This window comes from Hemitrygon akajei, chromosome 1 (assembly GCF_048418815.1).
Source record: "Hemitrygon akajei chromosome 1, sHemAka1.3, whole genome shotgun sequence".
Taxonomy (NCBI): domain Eukaryota; kingdom Metazoa; phylum Chordata; class Chondrichthyes; order Myliobatiformes; family Dasyatidae; genus Hemitrygon; species Hemitrygon akajei.
In genome coordinates, this window is record NC_133124.1 from 156,809,933 (window position 1) to 156,825,442 (window position 15,510).

A 15,510-nucleotide genomic window follows, 5' to 3' on the forward strand; every position below is an offset into this window, starting at 1 on the left:
GTGTTCACATTTCTCGTTTTAAGAACAGTTCGATCTGCCATATAGTAGCTAACATCCGGTTAAGTTAGTCGTTTGTTTATTTTTGGTTTTCCTTTTGAGCAGTGCTTAATAAATGTTGTATTTTTTATTAAAAAAAACTGTCGCAGTTCTATATTCATTGTTGCTGAATCGTAGCACTACACACAAAATACTGAAGGAACTCCGCAAGCCAGATAGCATCTATGGAACAGAATAAACTGTCGACTTTTCAGAGCGGAGACGCTTCCTCACAACCCTCTCAACATTTCCCGCTGCTTCCCAGTTATGGCAAAACTGCCTGATCTTGGAGAATATTTTCATCCTCATCCATAACTTCTACTCCTGCCTCGATCCGTTCTTCTCTACCTGTAGGTTGTTCTCTCTCTGCCAGCTTTAGGTGGCTTCCTGTTACAGAATTTGAACTATTTTAGAAATGAAGACAAATTGCCATCATATTTACTTGTAGCTGCGTGCGTGCGTGCGTGCAGTGTGTGTGTGTGTGGTGTGTGTGTGTGTGTGTGTGTGTGTGTGTGTGTGTGTGTGTGTGTGTGTGTGTGTGTGTGTGTGTGTGTGTGTGTGTTTGATCCTGGATCCCACCCACATAAATGCACCTGCCTACTCATCAGATGCTTTGTCTCCCCAATCAGGAAACTATCAGTCTCAACTTTAAAATCTCCCATGGACTTGGCCTTCACCACAGTCTGTGAAAGACCATACCACAGATTCACTATTGTCTGCTTAAAATATCCGTGCCTCTGTCCTTAAGGTGTGCCTCAATTTTGAGGATCTTCCCTTTAGTTTTGGAAATTCAACCAGAGGAACATTCACTCCAATTCCAACTTATGTTGTATTTTAACGTTCGGTTGGTTTCTCTGAGATCCCCATGCATTCTTCTAAATTCCAGTAAGTACAGGCCCAAAGCAGCCAAATGCATCTTAGATGTTAACCTCTTCATTTTCAGAATCATCCTCGTGATTCTCCTCTGGATTCCCTCCAATGACAATACATTCTTTCTGAGATGAAGTGCCCTAAACTGTTGACCTTACTCCAAGTGCAGTCTGATTAGTGTCTTATAAAGCCTCAGCGTGTTCTTCATGCTTTTATATTCTATTCTCTTCGATGTCAATGCCAACATTGCATTTGTCTTCTTTTTCCCAGACTCAACTTGCAAATTAACCTACTGGGTGCCTTGCACGAGGACTCCTAATTCCCTTTGCATCTCTAATGTTTACATTGTCGCCCCATTTATATAATAGTCTGCATGTCATAAGTGGACGTGAGATTGGAATCAAATGCAGGACGCAGGCATTGAAGTACTGGTGGCAGGATGGGACAAGCTGAATGATAGGACAAGGTGTGCGTACCGTGGCGCTCATGGAGATGATCTTGAAGTTCAGATGACCTTGGAGTTCAGAGATGACCTTGGATTTCAGAGATGCTCCCGAGGTTTGGCTTGAGGCTGGGGTCTCGAGGCTTGGCTTTAGGCTGGGGTCTCGAGGCTTGTCTTGAGGCTGTGTTCTTCAGACTTGCCTAGAGGCAGGGGTCTGGAGGCTGGGATCTTGAAGCTTGGCTTGAGGATGGGTTCTTGAGGCTTGCTTGAGGCTGAGGTCTTGAGGCTTGGCTAGAGGATGGGTTCTTGAGGCTGGAGTCTTGAGGAGTATAGCGTCCTGGGCGGGCCGCAGAACTCCTGGGCAGGGCCCGGACCTCCCAGGCAGGACACAGGGGCCTGGGCAGGTCGCGGAGCTCCTGGGCAGGTCGTGGGGCACAACCCGTCGGCTAGGGATAGGAAGGGGCAGAGTCCGCTGGGCGGGCTGCAGAACTCCTCGGCAGGGTACGGACCTCCCAGGGAGGACACAGGGGCCTGGGTAGATCGCGGGGCACAACCCGTTGGAGGTGAGGGATAGGAAGGGAGCTTGGTCCAGGGTGACTTCAAGACTCACTGAGGCCGGAAGACTCGGGTGGGCTACGGGAGCAACCCAGTCCATTACTCATTCACAGAACTCGTCGTTAACGGTGGCACTCCAAGCCGGGACGGAAGGACAACCCCTCACACCACCCCCCCCCCCCCCACCCACTATAGTGAATCCCGGAGCTCCTTATATTCACAGCCAACCGATAGGCATCAGGTGCGCCTCCTTGAGCCCAACAAGCTAAGAAGATCCTCATGTCTGTGACTACTTGAGTTAAAGGCGAAACAAGGGGCGGTCGAAGGACCGGAGTCCGGCGTCCACGGACTAGATCAAGAAACGAGACGCGAACTTCGGACCCGACATGGCAGTACCCCATACTGACCCGTGAGGAAGAGAGAGAGAGAGAGAGAGAGAGAGAGAGAGAGAGAGAGAGAGAGAGAGAGAGAGAGAGAGAGAGAGAGAGAGAGAGACAGAGAGAGCGAGAGAGAGAGAGAGAGAGAGAGAGGAGAGAGAGAGGAGGAGAGAGAGAGAGAGGAGAGAGAGAGAGAGAGAGAGAGAGAGAGAGAGAGAGAGAGAGAGAGTAAGAGGGACAGCAAGTGAGATATCGCCAAGGGAAAGCTTGAGAGGATGGAGAGAGTCAGGGACGGGCACGTTGCGATCGAGAGAGTTAAGGAGGCTAAGGGTAAGCGGAATTGCATGAGAACGTGAGGGAGCATTGAAAGGCAGAACATGAGAGAGACATTGTGAGGGAGAGACGAGAGGGAGACACTGCGAAGCAAAGCGCAAACGAGGGAGTGAGTAGCACAGTGAGAGAGCACGACATAACGAAGGAAAGACAGAGAGCGAGGGAAGGGTGTACAAGATAGACTGTGATAGAAACAAAGTAAATGAGACATCGTGAAGGATGGAAAGCGCGAAAGTCAGGGAGAGAGCGAAAGAGAGCGTGAGAGGTTGAAGAGAGCTACACTAAGAATGGAAAAGAGAAGACCGTGTACATGCGAGAGGTGGATGGGGTGAGATGGACTGTGTGAGAGAGATGGAGGGAGACTCAGAAAGCGAGGATGGCAGAGAGAGCAAGCGAGTGCATGAGACAGAATGAGAGAGAGGAAGAGAGAAGAGGGAGGGAAGGAGAGAGAGAGAAAGCGTAAGGAGTGAGAGAAGGAGTGAGAGAGGAGGGAGAGGGAACTAGAGTGGCAGAGAAAGAGAGAGAGAATTACTCAGTAATTTCAGAATTACTGTTCCGCAAAGAGGTTTTGGAGTGCATGTGCATGAATCTGAGAAGTTTGGTTTGCAGGTTCAACTGACTATCAAGAAAGCAAATGGAATAATGGGCTACATTGTTAGAGGAATTTAATTTTATAGCAGGGTAGTGTGCTACAACTGTACGCAGTACTGCTGAGGCTATACCTGGAGTACTATGTGCATTCTGGTCTCCTTACTTGATGGAAATACTGGAATTTTAGGCAGTCCAGAGGAAGTTTACCAGGTTGACTCCAGATATAAGCAGTTTAGACTATGAGGAGAGGGATTGTCCTCCATGCAATACACAGGAATGAGACGAGTTCTTATGGAGACATATAAAGTTATGAAAGGGATAGATAAAGTTTCCTCTGGTACGTCATATTATAGTTATAGGACATAGCCCCAGGATTCGGGTCAGTAGATTTAGGATGACGATGACGATGAACTTTTTATTTCCGGAGTGGTGAATCTGTGAAATTCTCTGCCTGATGAAACAGTGGAGGCAACCTCATTAAATATATCTAAGATACGTTTGGATAGATTTTTGCATCGTAGGGGAATCAAGGGTTTTGGGGTAAAGGAAGGTAGGTGGAGATGTGTCCATGGCCAGAGCAGCCATTATCTTATTGAATGTCAGAGCAGGTTTGACAGTCCGGATGGCTGACTCCTCCTCCTAGTTCTGATGTTTTGTTCTCTTACTGGGTATCTTTCAGGATGTAATCGAGAGTTGATAAAGTGGGACCTGGATATGTTGTGAACTTCAATTTCCAAAGGCTTTTGTAATGCCAGCAGGAGAAAGAGGAACAGAAATGTTGTTATTTTACGGGAATTGTAAAAAAAAAACAAGAGTAGAGTGTGATTTTAATATGCCAAATATTGACTAAAATTATCTTAGTTGGATGCTTAGAGGAGTGGAATTTGTTGGCATCCTTGAAAAATTAACCAACACTTTTAGCCTATACGATGTAAGTTTCTGCAGATATAGCATGATATATAAAACTGCTATAGATGTATAGTGAAGAATAATCTGACTGGTTACATCATGGTCTAGTATAGAAACACCAGGGCCATTGAATGGAATAGCCAATGAAAAGCCAATGAAAGAATTTCACAGATTCACCACTTTGGAAAAAAACTGTTCATCGTCATTTTCATCCTAATTCTACTGCCCCAAATCCTGGGGCTATATCCCATGATTATAATATGACGTACCAGAGGAAACTTTATCTATCCCTTTCATAATTTTACATGTATCCATAAGAACTCGTCTCATTCGTATGTATTGCATGGAGTATAATACCTCTCCTCATAGTCTAAACTGCTTATATCTGAGTCAACCTGGATGCATTTAAAGCATTCCCAGCACTGGGCACATCCACACGGAGAGCTGTCACCTGAAAGCAGCATCCCTCATCAAGGACCCTACCATCCAGGTGATGTTCGCTTCTCGATGCTGCTATCAAGAAGGAGTTCCAGGAGCCTCAGTTACCATAGCACCAGGTTTAGGAACAACGTTTACCCCTGAAAGATCATGCTTTTGGATCAGAGGGGATAATTTCACTCACCTCAACTGCTCATGTTCTTGATATTTACTTTATATTTATTATCACTTTGTTTTGTAGTTTTTTTTAATTTGCACGATTTGTTGTCTTTGTTATCTTGATATTTTGTGCGAGTTGATTTTCATAATCTATCGTCCCTGTCTGGATTGTTCGTTGAGTAGTTCCTTGATGCTTCTAAAGTTTCCCAATACTCTTCGCGAATTTGTATGAACAAGCTTTTAGTTTGAGGATTTCTTTCATTTCCTTCTTTATCCAATGCTGGCTCGCCCCATCTAAACGTCCTTGCTTTTAACTGGAATGTAATTTTGTTGAGCACTGTGAAAAACCTCTTTGAAAGTCTTCTACTGATTCTCAATTGTCTTACCAAATAGCCTGTGTTCCCAGTCTACACTAGTCAAATCCACCCTCATCTCTTTGTTGTCTCCATAGACATGTTACACTGATTTCAGATTGTAGTACTCCATCCTCCGTTAGCACGTGAAACTCATTCATACTGTGATCACTCTTTTCAAGCGGATCCCGAATTATAAAATCACTTATTTTACCTGTCTCGTTACACAGGACCAGATCTAAGATAGGGAGGCGATTGACAGTGTTCGTGAAATGCAGTCCATGCCTGGATTGTACAGATCTCTGTCCTTGAAGTGCTGGGGTTGGATTAGTGTTTAACTGTGTAGTATTGTGCTGGGTGTGTATAGGACGGTGAGCTCACTGCACAATGCGGAGAGTTTTATAGTTTGGTGTCCTGGTAGTGAAGCTCCAGATGTTCATTTTCTCTGTAGTCAGCTGCTGACTTTTTCTGACAGTCTCATATGCAGACCACGTGCATACCAAAGATAGGCCTTCTACTTCCCCTTGCTGTATGGGGCCAGATTTTGTAAAGATCTATTTCATTACCATATTGTGCCGGCAGTTTAAACATCATGTTTAACTATATGTGATCGTTGTCTCCCAATGGACTAAATCTCTCAAAGGATGTACACACCTTAATACTCTTTGAGAGACCCAACACTAACTTCTCCTTAGAATCAAAATGTCTGAAAATATTATCATACTTACTTTCTGATCTCACCGTCCTCCATGTCTTTCTCCTTAGTGAACACCAAGCAAAGTATTTATTTTGTGCCTCGCATGCTAACTCTAACTCCAGGCATAAACTCCTTCTTTTTCCTTGAGTTGTCCTGTCCCCTTCCCAGTATATTGTTGTCTTCAGTGTATGGGTAAAATATTTGGGATTCTCGTTTATCCTCCTCGCTGAGCATATTTCATGATCACTATTCACTGTCCTGATTCGCAGTATGACTTGTTTCTTGTTTCCTATGTGTTCCTTCAAGACACTGTCCAATTTCATTTTCCTATACCTTACATATGACTCCTCTTACATTTTCCTTCGCCTAGAGCATTATCTGTCATAACCCGAGTGTCCTGAATGTCAACATCCTGCTCTAGCTTCTCAAATTTCCATTCACCACCGGCATGTCCAGTCATATACTTATCAATAAAAGTCTGAAAAACTCCATAATTATGAACCTCTAATCCTTCCCCGTGAAACTCCAATCATCTCGCTAAACTCATTTTTCAATACTAAGACAAACATGTCCTCTTCCTTTGTGGACCACCTGCGTAGTTTCAGGAAATCTTGCTGAAAACCAAACAAATAAACCCCAGCCACTCGTTAAGTTGGAACGGAATCCCAGATATTTTGGAGAGGTTATTCACCCACTATAGATACTCAATTGTTTTTACATCAGTCCGTAACCTGCCGCCATACCCGTTCTTATTTTTCACTGGATATTGGGAGGCCCACAGTATAAATCCATTACAGTGATTGCACCTTTCTTATTCCTGCGTCCTACGTACATTACTTTATGGATGAGCCTCTTGGATGACCTTGACTTTGTGACATTCTGCCTGATCAGCAGTGCTGATCCCCAACCTCATTCACCTCTCCCTACTGTTTGAAACATCTGAGTCCTGGAATACTTAGCCATCAGTCCTGACATTCTCTCACAATGTAATCTATACAATGGCTGAATAACTAATCCAGCTGTAAGTAAGCCTGTCGTAAGATTTGTATTATTATTATTATTGTGTGTGTGTGTGTGTGTGTGTGTGTGTGTGTGTGTGTGTGTGTGTGTGTGTGTGTGTGTGTGTGTGTGTGTGCGTGTGTGTGTGTGTGTGTGTGTGTGTGTGTGTGTGCGTGTTTGCGCGCGCGTGCGTGTGTGTGTCTTGCTATGTCTGCATGCTGGTCTGCGAGCAAAAAGGAGTTCTGAAGGAGAGTTAGAAATGGGAACCTGCAGGAACAGGAAGTAGGATTCTATTAGTTCAGTTTCTCTCAATTTGCAGATGAATAATTAGCCAACAGGAAAAATAAAATCTGCAAACGTAACTGCTTGGTGGCAAAGTTCATACATTCTACTTAAAACTATTGATCTCATTTGTCTTCCATCGGCCAATTACTTTTATCGGGGTGTTTCATTTGCAAGCAGCTGTAACTAAGAAAATCAGTGAAGTGTGTAAACGTATCTCTGGAGTTTAATTCTATGTATACATCAAGGCCACTGTGAATGGATAAGATCAGAGTGCCTCCCGGAGTTACTTATTCAGGAGAAACAGAAATCACAAATTCTCACTGAAATGGTGTGTCCAGTCATCTGCCGGATAGAAGAATTTTTACTTTCTTTTTATATCAGACTTTGGAATTCCCGTTAAGTCACAGTGTCAACTGCCGTTGTTGCGAAATGAAGCTTAATTGCAATGTTGTGATTGTTTCTGTCGCTGGTTTCCACAGTCGCCTGCCCAGTCCAGGTATTCCCCATTTCAGGAATGGAGTGAAAATACCAGGGGACTGTAGATGCTATGATTAAAATAACTAATACTAATAATATTAATAATAATAAAACCCTGCAGGAATTCAACGAATCCTCCAACATCTGTGGAACTGAGCGGAACCGGCAGCGTTCCCTCAGCGGTTTGGGATCTATAATGTGATTCGGGTCTCTATGCTTTTGCTCTTGTAGCAGCTGCACTGCATTTGCAAATATTGTGTTTTTGCGCGGAAATTATACCAATTGATTGTCTGCATTAGTATGTGAGCGTTTGCCTGAGTTGTGTGCAACAGTCAAACTATCAGCTGGTACTAACACTGACGCAAAGATGAGGAGTTCTGTGCTGTGGATTTTTAATGAATTTGTACAATATGACTGAATGTAAAAACAATCGATAGAAAACATTGTGAAGCCGTTGCTGAGCCACTTAACACAAGCGGTGTTGGGCTTCATAGTTATCGATACTGTGAAATGTATTCCATTATATTTACATCTGACGCTCTTACAGACATCTGACTGCGGCGCAGAGTTTGCTGCTGGACGTTGAATTCCTCTCCCCTGCTTCTATGATGGATTCAGTGGGAGGCATCATGTCTGTCTGTGAGGTTGCGTCAGACTGCCCTGTATCTGTTCGAATCATTAATCTCTGTTGTAAAGTCAGATGTGGCAAATGCTGTAATAGGAAACAAACTCGGGGAATGCTGGAAACACTGAGCTCCGAGCAGCTTGTATGGAAAGAGAAACCAGCTTACACTCGTGTCGGATTCTCTCTGAGAATCATTCTGAGGAAGAAACTTTAACTGTTTTTTTCCCGAAGATTCTGTTTTGACTGGATGAGAGTCTCCAGTATTCCCTGCCTTTGTTCCGTCTTTGGGCTGTTCTTTCGCTGACAGGGATCGCCAAGGAAGTTGACGATTGTCTAATGTAAGAATACCGCTGCGAGCTTCCGGATTTATCATTTCATCCAGTCGAGATGCGGAAGACGACGTTATAAAAATGTTCCATCCAGTATTGACTAGAGGACACTGTTGCATAGTTTTAGCTTTCCGCTGCTATTTCATACTTCGGTCAGCAATAAGGATAAAGTATTCAAAAAAAATTGTCTTTATTTTTCGGTGTATACTCCTTCTCTGTCTCCGCCAGCTCTGTGCTCTCTTTCGACAAGGCCACCGACAAATGCAACGATAAAGTGGGAATATCGAGCGATACCCTTGTACTGCTGCATTTTCTTTGGTTTAGTATTTTGTTACCTTGCTGTTCCCTGTCTCTCTTCCAGCGAACATGGTGGCGATTGTGATCCTGTCCCGGGGAATTGCGTTCTCTTCAAATTGCGTTCTCTTCATTCACTCGCTACCTGTTGTGAATGGCAGCGGCCGATCCCCTGGTCGTTATCTCCAATCCGCTGCTGTGGTGAACTGCATGGATTTATTTTCGCCGACCAGTCCTGTTCGTTACTCGTGTGCAGACTCAATGCATGTCTGTTTTTGCGAGCACTGCGGCCTCAGTATGGCTGACTGTTGCTGTCACCGTCGATCGATTTGTGGCTATATGCTGTGAGAAGCTGAAAACAAAATATTACACCGACAGAACGGCGCCTGTGGTTATCGGAGAGTGAGTGTGCTGGCCTGTTTAGAGAAGGTCCCCTGGGACTTTGCATTTGGACCTGAAAAAATAGTTGACGTTGTTCCCTGGAATTGTGTTCATACATTGAGCTTCAAAGCCCTCCCTCATGGGGGTCATTTGACTTGTTTGATCTCATTTTCGTCCCTGGTCTCCCATTCTTTCGGATTTTCCTGTTTAACATTCTGACTGTCAGGCGGATTCTAGCGGCCAGTCGAGCCCGCAGGGGGCTCCGGGGACAGAAGAGTGGAGAGAATTACATGGACCGGGAGATGGAGAACCGACGCAAATCCATCGTTTTGCTTTTCAACATAACAGGTAGTTTCATGTTGTTGTGAGAAAACTGTTGGCATTTTCTATCTACGAACGGATTACAGTGAGCTATATTTATTAATTGTAACAGATCCTCGATACATCACAAAACACACATTGGCAATTCTGCAGATTCTCAGTTCCTGCACCAACACGTGCATTTATGGACTGACTCAGAGCAAATTCCTAGATGAACTAAAGAATGCGGTGAAATACCCTCTGAAACGGATTTTTAAACTCATGAAAGTTTAGAAATAAATTTTGCAAGGTATTACAAATCAGCTGCGTTCGTGCTCCCTGTTCTATCCACCGACTTGTGTGTAAATGCAAACAATGTGATTAACCGATTTACAAAACAAACAAGAGAAAATATGCAGATGCTCGAAATACAAAACAGCACACACAAAATGAGATCCCGATGAAGCATCTCGGCCAGAAACGTCGACTGTTTACTCAACTCTACACCAAAATGCTGGAGGAGCTCAGTAGGCCAGGCAGCATCTATGGAAAATAATGAACTGTCTACTTCTCAGAGCGGAGACGCTTCCTCAGAATCCTCTCAATTGTTACCGCTAATTCCCAGTTATGCCAAAACTGCCCGATCTTGGGGAATAATTTCATCATCATCCATTAGTCCTGCTCCTGCCATAATCCGTTCTTCTCTACCTGTAGGTTGCTCTTCTCTCCACCAACTTGAGGTAGCTTCCTGTTACAGAATTTGAACTATTTTAGAAATGAAGACAAATTACCATCATATTTACTCGTAGCTGCGTGCGTGTGTGTGTGTGTGTGTGTGTGTGTGTGTGTGTGTGTGTGTGTGTGTGTGTGTGTGTGTGTGTGTTATTCTGGATCCCACCAATGTCCATGCACTAGCCTACTCACCATATGCTTTCTCTCCCCAATCAGGAAACTATCAGTCTCAGCTTTAAAATCTCCCATGGACTTGGCCTTCACCACAGTCTGTGAAAGACCATAGCACAGATTCACTACTCTCTGCTTACAAAATCCGTGCCTCTGTCCTTAAAGTGTGCCTCAATTGTGAGAATCTTCCCTTTAGTCCTGGATATTCCACCAGAGGAACATTCACTCCAATTCCAACTTATGTTGTATTTTAACATTCGGTTGGTTTCTCTGAGATCCCCCTGCATTCTTCTAAATTCCAGTAAGTACAGGCCCAAGGCAGCCAAATGTATCTTAGATGTTAACCCCTTCATTCCCAGAATCAATCTCGTGATTCTCTTCTGAACTCTTGTCCAAGGACAATATATTCTTTCTGACATAAAGTGGCCAACACTGTTGCCCCTACTCCAAGTGCAGTCTGATTAGTGTCTTATAAAGCCTCAGTGTGTTCTTCATGCTTTTATATTCTATTCTGTTCGAGGTAAATGCCATCATTGCATTTGCCATCTTTACACCAGACAGAACTTGTAAATTAACATTCTGGGTGCCTTGCACGAGGACTCCTAATTCCCTTTGCATCACACAAACAGACCTCATCTCAGGTGACACAAAATTCTGATTTATATGGAACGCAATGGACTCTTTAAAGTGTCTATGGAAAGGGGCAGTTGTGCAGAGAACGGGTAGTCAGGACGCAGAGTTTGGGTCCCGCCCCAGAACTCAAAACGGGTCAGAGGATCAGTGAGGACGGTGCGGATGAAGAGGACACTGAGCTAAGAACTGCAGATACTGTCACTGTACTACTCGCAGAGTACCTCTTTTACCCCGGCAAATCCTTCGGACCTCAATAGAGCAGCCAAGAATGCTCGATGATACAGGAGACGAGTATCACGCTGTCAGAAATTCCAAGAGAGCACCCTCTGTTGACAATTGAAGTAGCAGACAAACGAATATCTGTCCTGACCGATTCCGGCGCCAACTTATCGTTTGTCAGCTCATCTGTGGCGCAGCCAAAAAGTTCGGAAACGGTCACTACTGCGGGGATAGCAGAGTCAATAGACAATAGACAATAGGTGCAGAAGTAGAACATTCGGCTCTTCGAGCCTGCACCGCCATTTTGAGATCATGGCTGAACAAATACTATCAATACCCGGTTCCTGCCTTGTCCCCATATCCCTTGATTCACCTATCCATAAGATACCTATCTAGCTGCTTCTTGAAAGCATCCAGAGAATTGGCCTCCACTACCTTCCGAGGCAGTGCATTCCAGACCCCACAACTCTCTGGGAGAAGAAGTTTTTCCTTAACTCTGTCCTAAATGACCTACCCCTTATTCTCAAACCATGCCCTCTGGTACTGGACTCTCCCAGCACCTGGAACATATTTCCTGCCTCTATCTTGTCCAATCCCTTAATAATCTTATATGTTTCAATCAGATCCCCTCTCAATCTCCTTAATTCCAGCGTGTACAAGCCCAGTCTCTCTAACCTCTCTGCGTAAGATAGTCCAGACATCCCAGGAATTAACCTCGTGAATCTACGCTGCAGTTCCTCTACAGCCAGGATGTCTTTCCCTAACCCTGGAGACCAAAACTGTGCACAATACTCCAGGTGTGGTCTCACCAGGGCTCTGTACAAATGCAACAGGATTTCCTTGCTCTTGTACTCAATTCCCTTTGTAATAAAGGCCAACATTGCATTAGCCTTCTTCACCGCCTGCTGCACTTGCTCATTCACCTTCAGTGACTGATGAACAAGGACTCCGAGATCTCTTTGCATTTCTCCCTTACCCAACTCTACACAGTTCAGATAATAATCTGCCTTCCTGTTCTTACTCCCAAAGTGGATAACCTCACACTTACTCACATTAAACGGCATCTGCCAAGTATCTGCCCACTCACCCAGCCTATCCAAGTCACCCTGAATTCTCCTAACATCCTCATCACATGTCACACTGCCACCCAGCTTAGTATCATCAGCAAATTTGCTGATGTTATTTTCTATGCCTTCATCCAAATCGTTAACGTAAATGGTAAACAGCTGTGGACGCAATACCGAGCCCTGTGGCACCCCACTAGTCACCACCTGCCATTCCGAGAAACACCCATTCACCGCTACCCTTTGCTTTCTATCTGCCAACCAGTTTTCTATCCATATCAATGCCTTCCCCCGATGCCCTGAGCTTTGATTTTACCCACCAATCTTCTATGTGGGACCTTATCAAATGCCTTCTGAAAATCGAGGTACACTACTTCCACTGGATCTCCCCCGTCTAACTTCCTTGTTACATCCTCGAACAACTCCAACAGATTAGTCAAGCATGATTTACCCTTGGTAAATCCATGCTGGCTCGGCCCAATCCTATCACTGCTATCTAGATATGCCACTATTTCATCCTTAATAATGGACTCTAGCATCTTTCCCACCACCGATGTCAGGCTGACAGGTCGATAGTTCTCTGTTTTCTCCCTCCCTCCTTTCTTAAAAAGTGGGATAACATTAGCCATTCTCCAATCCTCAGGAACTGATCCTGAATCTAAGGAACATTGGAAAATGTTTACCAATGCATCCGCAATTTCCAGGGCCACCTCCTTTAGTACCCTAGGGTGCAGACCATCTGGACCTGCGGATTTTTCAGCCTTCAGTCCTATCAGTCTTGTCATCACCGTTTCCTTCCGAATGTCAATCTGTTTCATTTCCTCTGTTACCCTATGTCCTTGGCCCATCCACACATCTGGGAGATTGCGTTTCTCTTCCTTAGTGAAAACAGATCTAAAGTACTTATTAAATTCTTCTGCCATTTCTCTGTTTTCCATAACAATTTCACCCAATTCATTCCTCAAGGGCCCAACATTGTTCTTAACTATCTTCTATCTCTCACATACCTAAAAAAGCTTTTGCTATCTTCCTTTATATTCCTGGCTAGCTTGCGTTCGTACCTCATTTTTTCTCCCCCTATTGCCTTTTAGTTAAGTTCTGTTGTTCCTTAAAAACTTCTCAATCTTCTGTCCTCCCAATCACCTTAGCTCTGTCATATTTCCTTTTTTTTAATGCTATGCAAACTCTGACTTCCTTTGTCAACCACTGTGGCCCCTTTCCCCCCTTTGAATCCTTCCTTCTCTGGGGGATGAACTGATTTTGCACCTTGTGCATTATTCCCAAGCATACCTGCCATTGCTGTTCCACTGTCATTTCCGCTAGGCTATCCGTCCAGTCAACTTTGGCCAGCTCCTCCCTCATGGCTCCATAGTTTCCCCTGTTCATCCGCAACACTGACACTTCCGATCTGCCCTTATCCTTCTCAAATTGCAGATAAAAGCTTATCATATTATGATCACTACCTCCTAATGGCTCCTTTACTGCAAGATCGCTTATCAAATCCTGTTCATTACATAACACTTGATCCAGAATGGTCTTGTCCCTGGTCGGCTCTCGTACAAGCTATTCCAAGAATGCATCCTGTAGGCACTCTACAAACTCCCTATCCTGTGCTCCAGCACCAACCTGATTCTCCCAGTTCACCTGCATGTTGAAATCCCCCATAACAACTGCGACATTACCTTTGCCACATGCCCATGTTAACTCCCTATTCAACTTGCAACCAATATCCATGCCACTGTTTGGTCCCCATGGTCGACTCGGTGTTTGATCCCGTGGAGGTTAGGATAGAAGGTAAGCAGCTGGAGGACGCTTCAGCCATTGCTAATAATTCACCTGTAAATCTGTTAGGACGCAGCTCTTTGTAAATTGAACACAGTAATCCACTGCACCACAGACGGCTTGTTTCTTGAGTTACCTGATAAGAAGCTCCCGGAGCATCGCACTATGATGTACCAATGGGGGAGGGGTTGGTGCTCCCTTGTTTATCATGTACCAACGGGGGGGGGGGAGGGGGGAGTGGTACTGGTCCTTTATTACCCTGGCGGCTTTATACGCCTGACACTTGAGAAGTCTCCCGTGGGGATATTGGTTGTGGCAGGATATTGGTTCAGAGCGGGAAGAGTTTAAAAAGAAGGCCCCCATATACAGCGGGCAGGAGAATGAAAGGGTGGCAGAGTGAGAGGGCTTTCGCTCAAATGTTGCTTTCGTGAAGAACTGATTCGAAGAGACTCACAGGGAACAGTCTTCCACTTCCCCAGCAGGCTCTTCCCTTTCTCCCGTGGTCCTCTTCCGCCATAATCCATTGCTCCGACATGGCAGGTGAGCTCAGACCAGTGCCATGCTCCTCCTGTGACATCTAGAAACTCAGGGACATCTAGAAACTCAGGGACATGCTGACAGTGTCCCTGAAGACTACGTGTGCAGGAAGTGTATCGAGTTGCAGCTCCTGATAGACCGCATGGCAGCGCTGGATCTACTCATAGACTCACTTTGGAGCATCCGAGATGCTGAGATTGTTGTGGATAGCACATTTAGTGAGTTGATCACACAGCAGTTCAAGGATCTATAGAAAGATAAGGAATGGGTGAGCAATAGGAAGAGTAGTAGCAGAAAGATAGAACAGGAGTCACCTGCGGTCATCTCCCTCCAAAACAGATATACTGCTTTGGAGTCTGTTGGTGGAGATGGCTCATCATGTGAAGGCAGCAGTAGCCAGGATCATGGCACTGTAGGTGCATGAGGGCAAGGAAAAGAATGGCATAGCTGTTGTGGTAGGGGAATCTATGTTAAGTGGAATACAGAGGAGCTTCTCTAGCCGCAAACGGGTCTTCCGTATGGTGTGCTGCCTCCCAGGTGCAAGAGTCAGAGATGTAACCGAGAGGCTGCAGGGTATTCTGAAAGGGGAGGATGTTCATGGTGCATGTAGGTACTAACGATGTAAAGGAAAAGCGGGATGAGGTCCTCAAGATGAATTTAGGGAGCTAAGAGATAAATTAAAGAGCAGGACCTCAAAGGTAATAATCTCAGGATTATTACCGGTGCCAAGTGTTAACCAGAGTTGGAATAGTAGGATAGCTAGAATGAATATGCGTCTTGAGCGATAGTGCATGAGGGATGAGTTCAGATACTTGGGGCATTGGAACCGCTTGCGGGGGAGGTAGGATTAGTACCTTCGGGATGGTCTATATCTGGGCAGGGCCGAGATCAATGTCCTAGGGAGATTGTTTGCTACTGCTGT